This window comes from Neltuma alba, unplaced genomic scaffold, assembly GCF_004799145.2.
Source record: "Neltuma alba isolate B1F8T4 unplaced genomic scaffold, ASM479914v2 tig00010377_pilon, whole genome shotgun sequence".
Classification (NCBI taxonomy): Eukaryota; Viridiplantae; Streptophyta; class Magnoliopsida; order Fabales; family Fabaceae; genus Neltuma; species Neltuma alba.
This window is the reverse complement of record NW_021635281.1, coordinates 469,020-486,394: the sequence shown is the minus strand read 5'-3', so window position 1 is coordinate 486,394 and position 17,375 is coordinate 469,020. Positions and strand designations below refer to the sequence as shown.

At 30.8% G+C, this 17,375-nt stretch overlaps 3 non-coding genes and 1 pseudogene across 3 annotated transcripts; 1 reads left to right on the top strand and 3 right to left on the bottom strand.

Moving 5' to 3' along the window:
- Positions 1-201: 201 nt before the first annotated feature.
- Positions 202-297, bottom strand: LOC114756243 (small nucleolar RNA snoR113). The gene has a single exon (XR_003741428.1). It is a non-coding gene; the product is annotated as a small nucleolar RNA snoR113 (small nucleolar RNA).
- A 346-nt stretch (positions 298-643) lies between these two features.
- On the bottom strand, positions 644-742 carry LOC114756242 (small nucleolar RNA snoR113). Its single transcript, XR_003741427.1, has one exon. It is a non-coding gene; the product is annotated as a small nucleolar RNA snoR113 (small nucleolar RNA).
- Positions 743-1,050: 308 nt separating this feature from the next.
- Positions 1,051-1,155, bottom strand: LOC114756244 (small nucleolar RNA snoR113). Its single transcript, XR_003741429.1, has one exon. It is a non-coding gene; the product is annotated as a small nucleolar RNA snoR113 (small nucleolar RNA).
- A 4,490-nt stretch (positions 1,156-5,645) lies between these two features.
- Positions 5,646-13,869, top strand: LOC114756233 (WAT1-related protein At1g25270-like; annotated as a pseudogene).
- Positions 13,870-17,375: the final 3,506 nt, after the last annotated feature.

Genomic DNA, 17,375 nt, shown 5'->3' with positions numbered 1-17,375 from the left:
AAAAGAAAGACGGCCATAGAGACACAAGCTCAGAAAAGCACAAATATGTAAGCAGAATGTAAAGAAAAAAAGTTCAACACAATGAGTCTCATAGAAACTTGAAACAACTAAGTTTAGCAAGTACAGCCATGTTGAATTTACCCTACTAAAATAGAAGCCCTTTTAGCACACAAATGCATCAACCCAAATGTAATCATGAAACTGGCTCAGAACATATACCTTAACAAAAATATTCGTCAACCTACTACCAGTAAACTAAATGGCAGCTGTAAGTCCGGCCTTGATTCTTCATTGCCAGTCAAAGTTCAAACCAACCAAACTCCACTCTCCCACTACTTTGTGAAGTCCAACATGAGTTTTCTTGAAGAAAAGGTGAAATTTGAATAATTCTTGATCCATTAGGAATCCAAAATCATGAAATTAGGTAATAAAAGCATGAACAAAAATTGAGCCTTTTCAAGGTGATGACCATAACAACGCAAGCTCAGATAAGCATAAACAGTATGAAAAGGAACACAGTGCAGCATGATGAGCTTCCTACAAACCTAAAACAACCAAGTTTAACAACAGTTCAATAAAACTGAACTTTACCCCGCCAAAGCAGAATACTTTTAGCACGTATTGGCAGGACATAATCATGAAACTGGCTCAGGCATTACACCTTAACAAAAAGAAATCATCAATCTACTACCAATAAACTAAAATGGCAGCCGTAAGTCCGGCCTTTGATTCATCATTGCCAGTCCAAATGAAAACCAAACAAACTTCACTCTCCAAATACTTTGTAAATTTCAACCACATGAATTTTTAAAAATGTGATATTTAAATAATCCTTGCTTCCTTACGAATCCAAAATCATAACACCAAAACAGTGCACAGAAGCACTAATATGTAAACAGTACGAAAAGGAATACAGTGCAGCTTAATGAGTCTCCCTGGAAACCTTAAAGAACAAAGTCTAATGACAACTTAGCCATGTTGAGCTTTAACCCCACTAAAGTAGAAGACTTTAATTACATATTGGCATCAGCCTAGAACATAATCATGAAACTGGCTTAGAACATACACCTTAAACCCCCCGGGTAACAAATCATCAATCTACTACTAGTTAACTAAATGGCAGCCACTGGTCCAGCCTTTAATTCATCATTGCCAGTCAAAATCTATTCAACCAACCTCCATTCTCAAAATACACCGTAAATTACAAGAAGAATTTTGAAAAATGTGAAATTTGAATACTCCTCACACCATTGGGGATTCAAAATCGTAACATCAAATGCAAAGTTTAAGCAGCAAGATCCATCGAACAGAAAATTTACCCGTGCCCCTACTTTGCTTTGGCAAGCCAAACTCAACTATAATGCCCGTTATGTTCACTTTTTGATTGATACACTTCATGGCATCTTGTATGGAAAGAAACTTGTAGTGATCGGCAGTTTCCATTTCTCTCTGTAACTTTCTGAGCTCTCACCTCTGCCCAGCTGCTGAGAAAAGCAGCCCCTGCACCTCAGTAAATAATAGAATAAATATGTAAGTTACCCCCAAGAAAAAAATGGAAATGCTCTCACCACTTGCGGCCCCGTCTCTCTTTCGCTGCTCCCACGACAATGGGATCGATGGACGACGGAGTTACTGACTACCCAGAGAAATAAGGCGAGAGCGGCGGCGCCAGTGGTGGCCTTGCACGATTAGATGTGATCGCAGGGGGATAGCAACGGCGACAACAGTGGTGGCAACGGGCGAGACTCTGGCCTCCCCACTCCCCTCAGTAGAACGCAGCCCGGCAGACGGGTTTCGGGCCTTGAAAATGGAAAAAAATCGAACCGGACAAAATTTTTAGGGTTAATATAATTTTAATGGTTAAGTTTGGATTTATTTTTATTTTAAAAACTCAAATTTCAATAATCTAAATTTTTATTAAATTATAGAAATTAATAATTTTTTTGGGTGAAAAATAGGACAAAATGCCCAAACTCAACTATTATTTATGTCAACTGACTCAAGCATTCAAAGCCTATTACGTCTTTATACAGAAACATCTATAAACCCTCAGTTGGATCGTACAAAAGCTGTAGGCCAAGAACTTGATATAAGCTCCGGTTAGGATAGGAACCAATGTTTTAAATTAAAAAAAAAATTTGAGAAATCAAAACACATGATTTAAAACTTAAAGGATCAAAATTAAAATAAAGGCAGACTTAAAAAACTGAAAATTGTATTAACCCTGAAGTTTTAAGTAATATATTTTTAAATTTTATTTATGACATTAGAAATAATATTTTATAAAGTATTATTTTGAAAAATTGAAATTATGAAGTGACTTTAAATAATTTTTTATTATTGATAAAAATCTTATCATAGATTTTTGAAACAACTTTAAATTTGTTTAGTACTGTTCTTTGAATTCTAAACTAAATGTAGGAGTTGATCAAAGAGCTGTTGAGAATTTTTCTTTGTCATAAACATGGTATTAAAAACTGGACCGGATCGGAAACCAACAAACCAGCCAGGAAACCGATCTAGTTGAGCCTATAAACCGGGGTCACTTTGACCTGGTGTGACCCAATAATGACCCGAGTAACCCGCCCAGTTTGGTGAGTTAGCCCAATCCCCTTTTTTTAAAAAATATATTTTAATGATTTTTTTTTTAAAATTATTGATAACTAGGACTTAGTGATTGAATAATTATAGGAAGAAATACTTTGTTATCATATATCTATTTTGATATTTTGTGGGGATGAATATTTAGTGATTTTAATAGCATGATATTATCAGAAATTGTAAAGATGTGATTATTTTACTAGTGATTCAAAATATTAAATTGATATCTAGTTCTTAGTGAAAATTTAAATTATTTTTTACTTTTTTATTTCTCACATGTTTGACTCTGATTTGACCTATTGACTTTTAACCCATTGTCTTGACCGATTCAATTACCGGTTTGGTTTTCAATATCTTAGTTATAAATGCCAAACCTTAATATAGTGTAACTTTTCCTTGTATGTGTGGGATACGGTCCAGCGTGCCCAATAATAGGCTTTATTGATTTCTTTGATTCCTTTATAATTTCTTTTTGGGCTCTAAGCGTCTGCATTCTTCAATTACCAAAAAAAAGTATCATTACATGAACATAAATGGACCCTATTTTCCGCAGCCTTGCTAATATGATTTCCATCTAACACTAATTAATTTGCTATCAAACCGACCCCGAGCTTGCCAAATGAAGAAATGTTGTGAGCATTATGCCTATTGTGGAGAAAATTAATTAGCCTAATTAACTCCTGTGCATTCTTCTTTATTATATTGCCTCACGTCATTATAAATATAAGAGCTAATTGATTAATTTAAGTAGATTAAAGAAATTAGTTAAGTTAGTTATTTTTAATAAATAGATATTGTCTTCCCTAAAATACTGGTACTAATCTTATGTATTAGCTATAACTATCATTTGATAGAATCTTTAACATGTACAACTACTAAGGATTACTTTAAAAAAATAGATATATATAAGAAACAAAATATATTGGGGTCTTATATTTAAAATCAAATTAAATGTCAAACTAACCATTATATTAAGAACTGGAGAAAGTATATACACTTCCGTAAATTTGTTTTTATATGAATGAGTTCCCAGAAAATAAGTTTTTCTATCCAAACATCAATTTAGTGAATGTTAATTTGCCAAAAAGACTTTTGGGGTACCAATAGCGGTATCCAAACACGCCCTTAATCTCTGGAAGTGAAAAAAAAAAGGCAAAAAATGTAACTTTAACATTAATACCTTTAATTTTATTGACAAAAAATGTCAATATTAAAATTTTAAATATTGACAAATCATTCATAAATACTAAAAATGCTTATATATTTTGACAATCTTTTTCTCTCAAATGGAAGTCATACATTCAAATTGGTGACATAAGATTCAGTCCAAACAAAAATTGGTGATATAAGATTAATTTTTCTTTCGTTGCCGATTTCGCCACAAATATATCAAAAACTTGTCATTGAGCTGCATGGAAGATTGAGATTGAGTCGGTTTTTTTTTTTTTTTTGCATACGACATTTGGAACATACAATTAATACAACTTCTTATATTGATATGCTAATTAATTGATTTTGATTAAATTTTGTGGCTAAGGAAGATGATTAAGTACAAAAACAATTTTGATGGGTTTAATTTTAAAAAATTGGAGAAATATTTTAGTTTTATGTATACATGTTGGATTCTCATGCATGCTCACGAGGATTGATGACCTTAAAACAAATTTCTTTCAAAAGCACATACTTCCAACAGAATTCGCGTACAAACGCACCTGAAAAATGGTCATCATGAAGATTTGCATATACTTGCAAGGAAAAAACCCACCTTTTAAGGAATTTAAGTTGCTATGTATGCATGTTTTTGGCGAACCCTTAACTTGTGCCCACAAGCAAAGGTGGAGGGGGCCAACCGGTTCAACAGCAAGAGAATTTCAAGAGTTTTTTTCCCCCCCCCTTCCCTCGTTAGGCACAGATATTTTCCTATTTGAGGCAATTCTGTTTGAGAGATTGTCAAGTATTAAATGTGAACATCTTTCTCAGTAAAAATTCGAATTTTGATTTATCATGTTGTGAGTGACTACCTCTTTTTGTTAAACTGAATCCCATTAATAAAGATTTTCAAGAGTTAATTTCTAAGATATGAGTAAAATTAGGGAGAATACTTGATTCAAAAGATTAATTTTACGATAGCTAGATCTTAGTTATGAAGCACAGGAAGTGATTGATTTACAAATGACATGCCTATATTTGTAGCTATCTGCAATTGCTACACATTTTCCAGCTGCCAAATTTGTTCAGACCAAGCTATCACTCCCTATCTGGTTCTAAATGTAAATCCTATATAATTAATTTGTAACAATTTTTAAAAAGTTATTGTTAAAGAAAGTGTGTTGATCGGTTTTCCTAAACTACTGCGATCAATTATTTGTATTGAAAATTACCCCATAGAAATTGTTCTTTAATATGTGGCTATGTGCAATATAATCAATCAATAGAAATAATTTTTTTAACAAAATAAAAATTTATAAGGTATAATTAATTAAGATATTACATTTAGGATTAAAGTAAATCCTTCAATTAGTCTATATACCGAAAAGAATAAATCTTTCAACTAATTTCAACTAACTTCTATATAGGACCAAATGGAGTATTAAATTAATCTTTTGAGACCTCATTAACGGACGTCTAAATACATTAACTTCATTAGGATGTAATGTAATACTCAAAAAATTATTTTGAGATTAGCTCAATTTCTTTATTGACGGATAAACGGGCTTCAAAATCCCATTATTATACAATAAAAAGAAGTAATAATTAAGAAAATTAGGAGAAGATGAAAAGGTGTGTGCGTTACATTAATAAATACACAAAGAGAACGTGTAATGCAAAAGCAGGCTGTTGGGAAACAACACCCTTTAACAAACAGTGAGATCTTGCTCATTTCCTCCATAAATACCCTCTTCATCACATCTTTCTCCCAAGCTCATCTAAAACACTTACATACTCTCATATATTCCAATTCCTTCTCTCTCACTATCTTATTCTAAACCCTATACTGATTCCTCCAGCAGCCGGTGGCGCCACCGCAGGTGGCGGTGGTCTTGATGATGACAGATGTATGGAATGTGGTGGACGGGTTGAAGCCGGCGATGTTAATGGCAGTGGCGCAGATAGCAGGTACCGGCCTCAATGTGCTGTACAAGCTCGTCGCGGATGACGGCATGAACTTGAGAGTGGTTGTTGCCTACCGTTATATCTTTGGCAGTATTTTCATTGCTCCCGTTGCCCTCATTGCGGAGAGGTTAATTATTTCTTATATTATTATCAGATAATCCTTTTTAACTGTGTATTTTATGTTATATATTTTCCAAATGTGTTTATGCTAGAGTTTAATCCCTCTTGAATTTCTTGTGCTGCTTAATTATCTTTTCCTTATGTGAAAGATGTATACAACCACTAGTGCAGAAGGACTTTTTATGTTGATTAGAGGAATTATCAGTTATCACGTTGGGTTGTGAACATGTGTAGTTGTTTGTTTCTAAATTTATGTCGGACTTTCTTTTGACCAAAAAAAAATTTATGTCGGACTTTCTACGTTGATTGGTGAATAATAGCATAGTAAAACTTACATTATTCAGTTACTTAGTATAAAAGCTAGATAACTAATTTAAAAATATTAAAAAAATTAGTTATTTGTCACAAATATAGTTTGGTCTACGTAAACCAATCTCTTCAATCATGCGCATTGGAGGAATAAAATTATCTCTTAGTGGAAACTCCTTATAATCAATAGGGATCTTTTAGGAAAGATGAGAAACAAAATAATAGATTGAGGTTTTATATTTAAAATTAAATTTAATTCCTGGCTAGTTCTTATATGAAAGACTAAATCTAGTATATTGATTTGTGATTAAAACTACCTCTGGTCCTAAATATAATATCTAATTTGTAGTGGTATTCATACTACAAATTATATTTTATATTTAGGATAAAGTGTACTAGTATATTAGAAGGAAAAATCCCATATAAATATTATTTGAATTCTAAAATTTCAAATTAGTCATTTTAATTTCAGAAAGGACAAATAAGTCTACATGTACTAATTTGGAATTTGCAAAATTTGGCAATTTACCTACATGCCATTTTTGTCAAAATTAGAGACAGTTTCTCTCTCTCTCTTTAGGTCCTCTTCTCTCTCCCTCATGTTGTTCCCAGTGTCCTTCTCTTCAAAAATAATTACACACCCTCTCCTTACTTCCAAATCGTTCCTCTCCGAACGTCCAACCCTGGTTCACCATTGTTTGCACTTCCTATTTTGATTACCTCCATGTTCCTTATGTTACCATTCCTCAATTATACAACGGGCTATTTCTCTATTCTTCTAGCTTCTTCATGCTACTCGAAGAACATGTGTCTGTACCTTGGGCTTCCTTATTCCTCATTTGAATATATGTAACATAGTTGCTATCACAAGGTTGCTAATTTTTGGTAAATACTATCACTTTATTGGTCAAATCTATTACGAATGTAATAAATCATGAAAGTTATTGTTAGCATGTTTATTATAACATACTTCAGGTGTACTGGTCTATTATCTACTAATTTCTCAAAACATTTACCCTATTGTTTAATTCCTCCAAGAGGTTATAGTTAGTGAAAATTGACAAAGTCAATAATATGAAAATGGTCAAATGCATTTTTCAGGTTGTCAATTACATTATATGTCTAGTCAATTTATTTAACTAAATCCCCCCAAATTGCACAAGGTATGGAAATGACTAATAATATGTTGCAAAACATGTTAAAGAAATAGTTGAATTCATTTATCAAGTTGTTAATCACGTTGCCTATTTAGTAAAGTTGATTCGAAATGGCTAATAATATGTTGCAAAAACGTGTTATGTTTAGTAAAATTGTTTGGAATAGCTAATAACTTGTTATAAAATATGTTATGGAAATGGTCTTATTTCATTTCGTAAGTTGTCAGTTACGTTATATATTTAGTAACTTTGTTCAACTAAATTACCCTAAGTTTTACTAAGTTTGTTAATGGCTAATAATAGGTTACAAAATGTATTATGAAAATGCTCAAATTCAATTTGAAAGTTGTTAATCACTTTACAAATATCATCAAAGGCTTGCTTGATTATAATAATACCTAAAAGCAAAACTTTTTATGCTTTTCGTCTCTTGGTGGCATTTTAGTCTTTCCACTAAACTTTGCAAATCCCAAATTCATACCTCATGCCTATTTGGTCTTTTTACTTATTTGCATGACTTATTTGTCTTTTTAAATTTCAATAGATATTTTAGATCATTTTCCCATATTAGAATGTTAGTTATTTGTTCTAAATTTATGTCGGATTTATATGTTGATTTGTCAGTAATAATACATTAGAGTTTGGTCGTTGGTTCTAAATTTTATGTTGGTAAAACAATCGTTGTGTTTTTTTTTTTAATAATCACAAACACTTTTTTTTAATCCGCTAATCAAATTTCACCACATAATTTTAGAATTCAAAGGATAGTTTTTAATAATCTTATTTTTTTAGTTATTGAACCCTTTTATTTTACCAAGTCCAATGTTACTTAAATTACACTACAAAAAAACATCAAATTAGCGACGGAATTTAGCGACGGAATTTCCATCACTAATCAAAATTAGCGACGGATTAGCGACAGATTAGTGATGAAATTTAGTTAGCAATGGAATTAGTGATGGAAATTAGCGACGGAATTTTTTCCATCACTAATTCCACCGTTACTAAATAATTAGTGATGGAATTCAAAATTCCGTCACTAATTAGCAACGGATTACTAATAGATTAGTGACGGAAATTAGTGATGGAAATTTTTCATCACTAATCCCTCGCTAATTAGTAACAGATATCCCACAAAAATTCTGTCACAAAATAATGAGGATTTGTGATGGAATGGTGACAGAAATTTCCGTCACTAATCTATCGCTAAATTTTTTTTATTTTGTAAATTTAAAATACCACATCATTGCCACATGTCCATCACTCTGAGCCTCCACGTCATCAATGGTTGCCACCTCACCAACTCCTCTCTCTCCCATGTTGCCACGTCATCTCTTCATCCACGTCATCGCCACGTGTCTATCACTGGATGCCACCTCAACTCCTCCTCTCTCCTATGCAGCCACATCATCACCTTGTCCACATCATCGCCATATGTCCATCGTTATGAGCTACCACGTCATCGCCTTATCCATGGCATCGCCACGTCACAAAATGAGCCAATTTGTGAAGTGTTGGTTCGAACTTGTGACCTCCTGCGCGCATGCTGAAGCCTTTGCCAGTTGAGCTGAGAAGCACCTGCGAAAGTCTTTTACAAAAATAAAATATATAATATTTCTAATAACAAATACAAATATATATAATAAATATTATCTACACAATTTAATATATATTATATAATTTAATAGATTATTATTTATTTGAATTTAATTTTTGTATTTTATTATAAAATTTCTAATAATTTATATTTTGTTCAAATATTAAACAAAATAATAAATATATTATATATTTTTATTTATTCTTTTATAATATTTGTATTTTTTATTTTTTAGATAATATATATTTAAAAATTATGATATATTATATTTTATTTTAATAATAAGTTTAAGAAATAATTATTAATATTTATATATTTTTTGTGACGGATTAGTGATAGAATTGTGACGAAAACAATGACAGAATTTTTCCGTCACTAATTTCCGTTACTAATAATTTAAAACAAAATTAGCGACGGACTTGTGACAGAATTTAGTGACAAAATAAGATTCTGTCACTAATCCGTCTCTAAGTTAGTGACGGAATAAAATTCCGTCACTAATCCTTCACTAGTTTAGTGACGGAATTTTTCCATCACTAATTTCCATTACTAATCATTTAAAACAAAATTAGCGACGGACTTGTGACAGAATTTAGTGACAGAATAAGATTCCATCACTAATCCGTCTCTAAGTTAGTAATGGAATTTTATTCTGTCACTAATCCTTCACTAATTTATTGATAGAAATTTTCTGTCACTAAATTCTATCACTAATTTTAGTGACGGAATTTGTGAGGATTAGCAATGGATTAGTGACAGAATAAAATTCCATCGCTAAATTCCTGTTTTTTGTAGTGTTACTTATTTTAATATACTTAATATATTTATTAATTTCTTTATCCTCCCCCTTTTAGTCTCCCCCAAAGGTATTTTAAGGAAAAAAAATAAACTTTTACATATTTATTTTCTTGAACAAATTTTAAATGATTTTTTAATCTATATAATTTGATTAAATATTTCTTATAATAAGGGCACAGAGGGAGTAATAAACAATCTTCTTTCTTCCTGTAGACATGCTGCTATATGTTGTACTTCCTCTGGTCCTATATATAAGCTTCATTTTTGAGCTGGTTTGAGCATTTATTATTATTATTTTCTATTTTACTTTTAGTTGATTGTATTTAGTACTCTCTCACACATTAATATTATCCCCATATATTCTCTTTCATCATTTTTTTATTTATTGCCTCTCATTTACTCTCTTAATAAATAAGGGCAAATTTGGAGAAAAAATTCATTTCTGACCTATTTATTTTTTTAACTAATTTTAACTGTTAGTTTGTTAAACGTAATTCAGTTATTTGAAGTTTATACATAAAACCAGAGAGAGTATATTATATTCTGTGCTTGAGCCTTGCTGCTGCTGCAACAACAACAATAATAATAAAAGGACTTGGACCACACTCTTTCAGGAAGAAAAAATTTAAAAGAGAGAAAAGAAAATGTCCTCGTACGTTCTGATCTAAGATGCATATGAAAATAAGAAATTAATTAGGAAGCTTTTTTGTTTTAATTAAATGACTAATTAATGGTAAATTGTTAATTATTTGCAGGAACAAAAGACCAAAGATGACTTGGACTATACTCTTTCAGGCATTTCTAAGCGGGTTATTTGGGTATGTATCAAATTAGGAGGAACTATATATCGTCACCAAAATTAAATGCTTTTTATAATTAACGATTTCTCTTTAAATAATAAGTTGAGAAATATTTTAATTAAAAATATTGTAATTATATATAATAATATATAATTATGATCGACTAGATATTACTATTTATGAGAAATAAATGGCATATAAATTACTGATATTATGTTAATTATTATGTAGAGGATTAATGTCACAGAACTTATACTTGGAAGCATTGGCTTTAACTTCTACAACATTTGTTTCTGCGATGGCCAATCTGAGTCCGGCCGTCACCTTTCTCTTGGCCGTCTGCTTCCGGTAAGTTTCTTTGCAATTATAATAATTTTGTTTCTACTTTTACTGTCGTTTTTTTCCTTCTCTTGTTTCTTATAGTTATTTCTTCTTTTTTTTTTTGGTCTTTTTCCACTCACAAATTTATTGTGCTAAGGTTCTTCAATGACGGTTTATCTTGTAACTTGGAACACATTTCTAATTTCGCCTCCACAAAAATTCCTTTTAGTTTTATGGGCCCTTTATTCAACACCCTTTTTCCTTCTAGAAGCAATCTTATACACGAATAAAAATGATTTGAAAATAGCTTAGTAGTTTATTAAAAAAAATGAATGTATTTTAATATACTTTAATATTTTTAATTGATGTGATTTTATATATTTGAATTGTATAGTTTAAATGTGTAGTTTCTATTTATTTTTATAGTTATTTTTAACATTTTTGTATTTTGTTAGCGTATATTTTTTCAATTTTCTGTACAAACTTTGTTTTTTGTTAATGTATATTATCTGTACTTTCTATTCCACTAACTAAGACAAAAATATTGAAATCTCTAAAAAAAATTCAGAAATTTTAGGTAAAATTACACATGTGCCTAACAAAAAAAAATTCTATTTTTATGTATTTGTTTTTATTTCTATTTTAAAATAAATTTTGAAATTTAAAATTATTTTATTTTCTATCTCACCTCAGTTAACGTATAAAATACTGAAATATTAAAAAAAAAAAGACATCTAAATCAGAATTAAATATGAAAAAAAAAAGTGGACAGTTTATGAAGCAAATCGTCCCTTTTTAATTGATGTGTTTAAAATTTGTGCACAGTTTGGAAAAGCTAAATTTAAGAACCACAGCAGGAAAAGCCAAGATCATTGGAACAATAATAGGAATAAGTGGAGCTATGATAATGACAATCTTCAAAGGCTCAGAAATAGACACAGGCTCCTTTCACATAACTCTCTTGCATCACCATAGTGGACACGTGGCATCACCCCATTACTCTTCCTCTGGTGGTAACACCCTCTTGGGTTCTCTCTGTGCTTTGGGAAGCTGCCTTGCAAATGCCTTCTGGCTCATCGTTCAGGTCTTTCATTGATAATATTAATTTGATAGTATTTTTCAAATCTACCCATTAAAGTTTTTTCTTTCCTCTCCGTCTACGAATCATTCTTACATTTGCCTCATCTTTCTCTTTTTCTTATGAGAATTAAATAAGGATAAAATTATATAAAGATTATTATATACACTACAAGTAATTTATATTTAGAACAAAAAAGTTCTCCTACTGGTGAATTATACTAAGAATAAAAGTGGTATTATATTAATAAGTTATTACCAATTTATTTTTGTTTATTACAAATTTAACGTTAATTTGATTATCATGACACCTACAGACTATGATAAGTAAAAGTTACCCATGTCATTACTCAAGCACAGCTCTCATGAGTTTGATGGGATCACTCCTTTCCACTGCTTTTGCTATTTGTCTTGAGAGGGATTGGACTCAATGGCAGTTAGGTTGGAATGTTAGGCTTCTCACAGCGGCTTATTCAGTAAGTTATTTCTTCATACCCTGAATGTACAAATTCAATAACTAATTTATGAAGATTAATTAAATTAGTTGTTTGTAAAAAGATGTATTTTGGCTTTCATAAAATACCTGTTTAATCATTTTTATTGAGAATTACTCATTAGTCGATAGAATAATTTTGGAGGAAATTGTAAATTTGAAAGACAAAATAGATTGATATCTTATATATCTATGAGCAAAACAACTCTTTAATGAGCTCCTATATTTAGAACAAGAGAGAGTATTGATTATTTCAATTGTGAGATTCGTGGTGTATCATGTGAAGTTTGATGAATGAAACACATTGTGTATGTAACTAGTGCAAAATGTGGTTTTCTATTGAATATATAGTTCATAATGATATTTTTGCCAACACATTTCATATTAACATAATGAGAATTATATTGTTTGGTAATCTAATTTTCATTGACTAAATTAATTGTAGGGAATAGTGATTTCTGGAGCAATGGTTGTGGTGACGGCTTGGTGTGTGCATATGAGAGGCCCCCTTTATGTCTCTGCTTTCAACCCCCTCTTGCTTGTGTTTGTGGCTTTTGCTGGCTCTTTCGTGTTAAACGAGAAGTTACACCTTGGAAGGCAAGTATATGCATGTGTGTTTAATTTATTTTTCATTTTAAAACCCTGTGTTTGTATGTTTGTGTAATTTGCTCATGATGTGCATAAAATTAGTTATTTATTGTAAAATATAGTTCTCCTGTCTCTTATTATAAAATCCAAATAATCAATTGTGTAGTTTAAAAAAACTGTTAAAATTAGTTAAAAGTAATAAATATATAAGAAATATTTTTTTAAAAAAAATATGCCTTTATTTAGAAGCTGGTAAATGAGAAGAGAGAGAGAGTAGTAATGAGAAAAATAATGAAAGAGCACATATGTAAAAAATTAATTAGGAGTAAAATTCCTAATTATGCATAGAAAACTACGAAGTGAATCTTATAAAAAGGAAATAGAGGGATTCAAAAATTTGGATCTTATGAAAAAAGGATGGAGGGAGCATTAAAATTATCCTCAATAAAAATAGTTAATTAGAAAAATTTGTTTAGTTAGTTAGAAAATTTTATAGTTTGTTAGGAATACTACATGAAAAAAAAGTTATTGCGTCATATTGATAGACTCATTGGAAATGTGCTTATAACAAGAACGGGAGGGAGGGAGAACTCTATAACTGAGTTATATATTTGACTGACTCTGTTTTTTTTTTTTTTTTTTGAGTTTGCAGTATAATAGGAGGGGTGTTGATAGTGTGTGGGTTGTATTTGGTTTTGGGGAAAAGACAAAGAGATGAAGAAGATGAATCAACTTGTTCCTTCACAGAGCCTTCATGAAATCACAGTGAGATCTTCTGAAGAATATAAAATCAGTCCCTATATTGTTAATCCTCAAGTTGAAGATTTCAAGCATCATGATCATCCAACAGAAAAGGATATAGTGAAGTATGCAAATGTCCAAAATAAAAGGTGATAGCCATATATAAACAGGAAGAAGAACCAATATCAAGTAGTAAACCTAAAAGATTTATATGTGGTTCCAGATATGTATTAATGTGCTTAAAACAAAAAAGAGAATAGACATGGATTAATTGATGAGGGTGACAAAGTAGGTGGCAAGGGGAGGAGAACCATATGCTTTTCTTTTCTAACCCCCAATTTTTTTAAAAATCAAACAGTGAGTTGAATTGGAGGTCAAATTTTTTTACCATGGAAGATGATTGATTGATAACTCAAAAAAAAATTATATATTTAAAATTAAGTTATTAATTAAATGCAGAAAGATTAAGGATTGAGTTTCATATTAAATTATTTCCATTTGAGCTGGACATTATTGGAAGCCCATTTGAATATTTCCGCAGAACCCATGGAAGAGTACGTCACGAGGGAAAAAGAATTCTATAGGGGCTTAATAATATAATGGTTGAATGAAAATAAAGTCAAATTTTTTTAAAAAATGACAAAAAAATATTTTTGAATTTCAAAAAGATAAATAAATTATGTTGATTGTTTTTGTAATGATTTTGACAAGTTAAAATCTGTCAAAATCACTTATTTATTATTTTGAAATTCAATAGGCCTAATTTCATTTTACTCAACGGCAAAACACAATAAATATACAAATAAATGCAAAACATAAATCACCTTATCATAATATATTTTCTAAGAAAAATAAACTTACCTTTGAAAATAATATGAAGTTCTCCACAACACTAATCTATTCTATATCTACTTATCTGAAGATAAATCCAAATCCATATCTGAAATCGAAGCAACACTTTAGTAAAATTGGTTAAATACATATGGACATTACAGTGAAAAAGAAAAAGCAAGTTCCTTTTGACACAAGAAATTCCCCCAAGATTAGTCATGCCAATGGACATCATAAATATATTGGAGAAGTGGCAAATTAAACAAACAATAAAACACATTATTAAAAGCACCACCCACAATAGATATCAAATTGCATGACAAGTTTCAGTATAAAAAATAACGATAAATATCTATCGTAGTGTTCACTTGTTATTAAGATTTTTTTAGTGATTATATTCTTTCTTTGAATTCTCATTAGCGATCTCCCACATCTTTTATATATATATATATATATATATATATATATTATCGAAAGCCAAATTAGCTATATCTATAGTTGACCTATGTATACACAGTCAAGGTGCACAAATTTTAAAGTAATTCAGGGGTAAAGAAATGTTCAGATATCAGATAAAGTCAAATCAGCTATATCTACATAAGTGGTCGTTTGTTTGTAATTGCCACATGCATTCTTTTTAAACTCTTTATTTTTCTATTGCGTTCCCTTCCGGTGGTTTAAGAGAATTGTGGTAAAGAATCTTGGGACCTATAAACATTCTAAATTGAGGTGTATTCGCCTCTGGCATCTAGGAGCAAGGAGAGCAAATCTTTTGAAGTTGAGATCCATGAATTTTTATGAAGTTTTTTTAAAAAAAATATTTTAACCATTTTATAATTTTTTATAAAATATAAATATTCTCTATTCCTTAAAAAAAGGGCAAACTTCAAGATATTTACTGATTGTCAACTTTGGAGGATCCATACTCTTTTTGGAACAACAATATTATGAAGCAGAACACTTAGGGCTGAAAATGTATTTAGGCAGTTTTGAAATTTTTTTATCATGCTATTTTGATTTTGATTTTAGTCAAGGACCAAGATTTTCTCTTTTTTATTTTTTAGGGGGCGACAAGGACGAAGATTTTTTGTCAGGACTTTACTAATTTTAGATTGTTAAAAGGTAATAATCCCAAAGGATCCGTGTCATTCTTCCAAGGAAAAAAGACAACATAGAGAACAAAGAAAGCAAAAGATGTGGAAGAAGACGATTAGACGAACGTGTCATAGTAGAAAAAGTTCTAGGATAGAGGTTTGAAAAAGCAAAAGGCCAAAAAAAAAAAAAGCATTGGGAAGTGAAATCATGGTTCATGGGTGGCGAGAAGATGATTCTTCCCAAAAAAATTTAAAATTTAAAAAAAGAAAAAGAAAAAGAAAAAACGTAATGGCAAAACAATAGAAATAGAAAAAGCAGCTATGAAAAAAGAAGCCTAACGGTATGTCTGGAGAACTTTTTTGACCCCAAACCCTCGACCTTTAATACAAGTTATATAACTTACTTTTATATGCCTTATTGAAGTGAAGAAAATTTATTTGCATCGATAAAATTGTTTAAACATCACTTTGTTTTTCATTTTTCGTTTAAAATATATACCATCAATTTAAAAATGTATTCTCTCTTTCTAATAAATATAGAAAGAGCAATTTCAAAATAAAGCAATCATTGTTGCTTTAAAAATTCTAGCAGATTAAAAACTTAGTTACAAAATAAATTATTCAAGCAGATTTTTTATCCCCCAAAGTTTGTTCTGAAAGATAGGCTCATAAATCAAGTGTTCCTTAACCCAGTGCTGTGGGTAATCTCAAATATATTACGGCGTGGACTGAAATTGATCTTGTGTATCATATAAGTTTGATGAACATGTATATGAATAATCTTGGAAAGGATATCATTGTAGTGTGATCCTTCATTATTTGAAGGATACTTCTGATTTTGGTTTGGTGTTTGATCCGTCCCTGTCCCGTCTCATCTGTCCCATGTCCCCTTTCATCAATAATTTTGCCCCATCTCGAATTAAGTCTTCCATCATCCGTTGATTATTTAATATTGTGGTCAACTTTGCCAAATGATAGAGTGTTTTTCATGCTCTTTAGCTTCTATGTGATCGTCACGTTGTGACATCCAGACGTGTTCGTCGGGTCAAGATCTATACTTGTCACGTCCAATTCCGTGTTATCTCGGGCTCTCATCACGTTGTCACATAAATATGTGCTCATTTACATTGCCGCCATCCAAATTTAATTTGCTTCTACTTGTCTTAGTTTTTTTCCTCCCAACTTGAAAGCATGCTAAAGAAATTAACCCTTAATTGGTGTAATGATCGGTAAATCCTAAGGTCCTTTGGCATAATTTTTTTAGAAGTGCTAAAAAAAATAAAGAAAATGAAAGACAAGAAGAAAAAGAGATGAGTTGAAATTTAAGATTCATGACATGGGAATCAACAAAACTTATATTATAAAGGAATTTCAAAATAGCTAATATGAAAGAAATGAAAGTAAAATATTGGAGCAACAATAATGTTGTAGAATTGCTAAGTTCTAGAAATAAACATATGTTGCGAATCTACGCTGGATGTTACAAATCCATTGGATGTGTGCAATGAACCTGACTTTTCAATCAAATAATGAGTCACGAGGCCTTTTACTACAATTTCCCCGCATGCAAGCGCGCAAAAATAAAGAATATGAAAGTTGAGAAGAAAAAGAGAAATTGAAGAGTGATAGATCTGAGTAAGATGTGAGGTCTGAGGATTGTTCAGAAACATCAAGATCTTGTTTGAATCTTAAGACGTAATAGTGGAATTCTCAGATGTTCTTCGAGAATAGGAC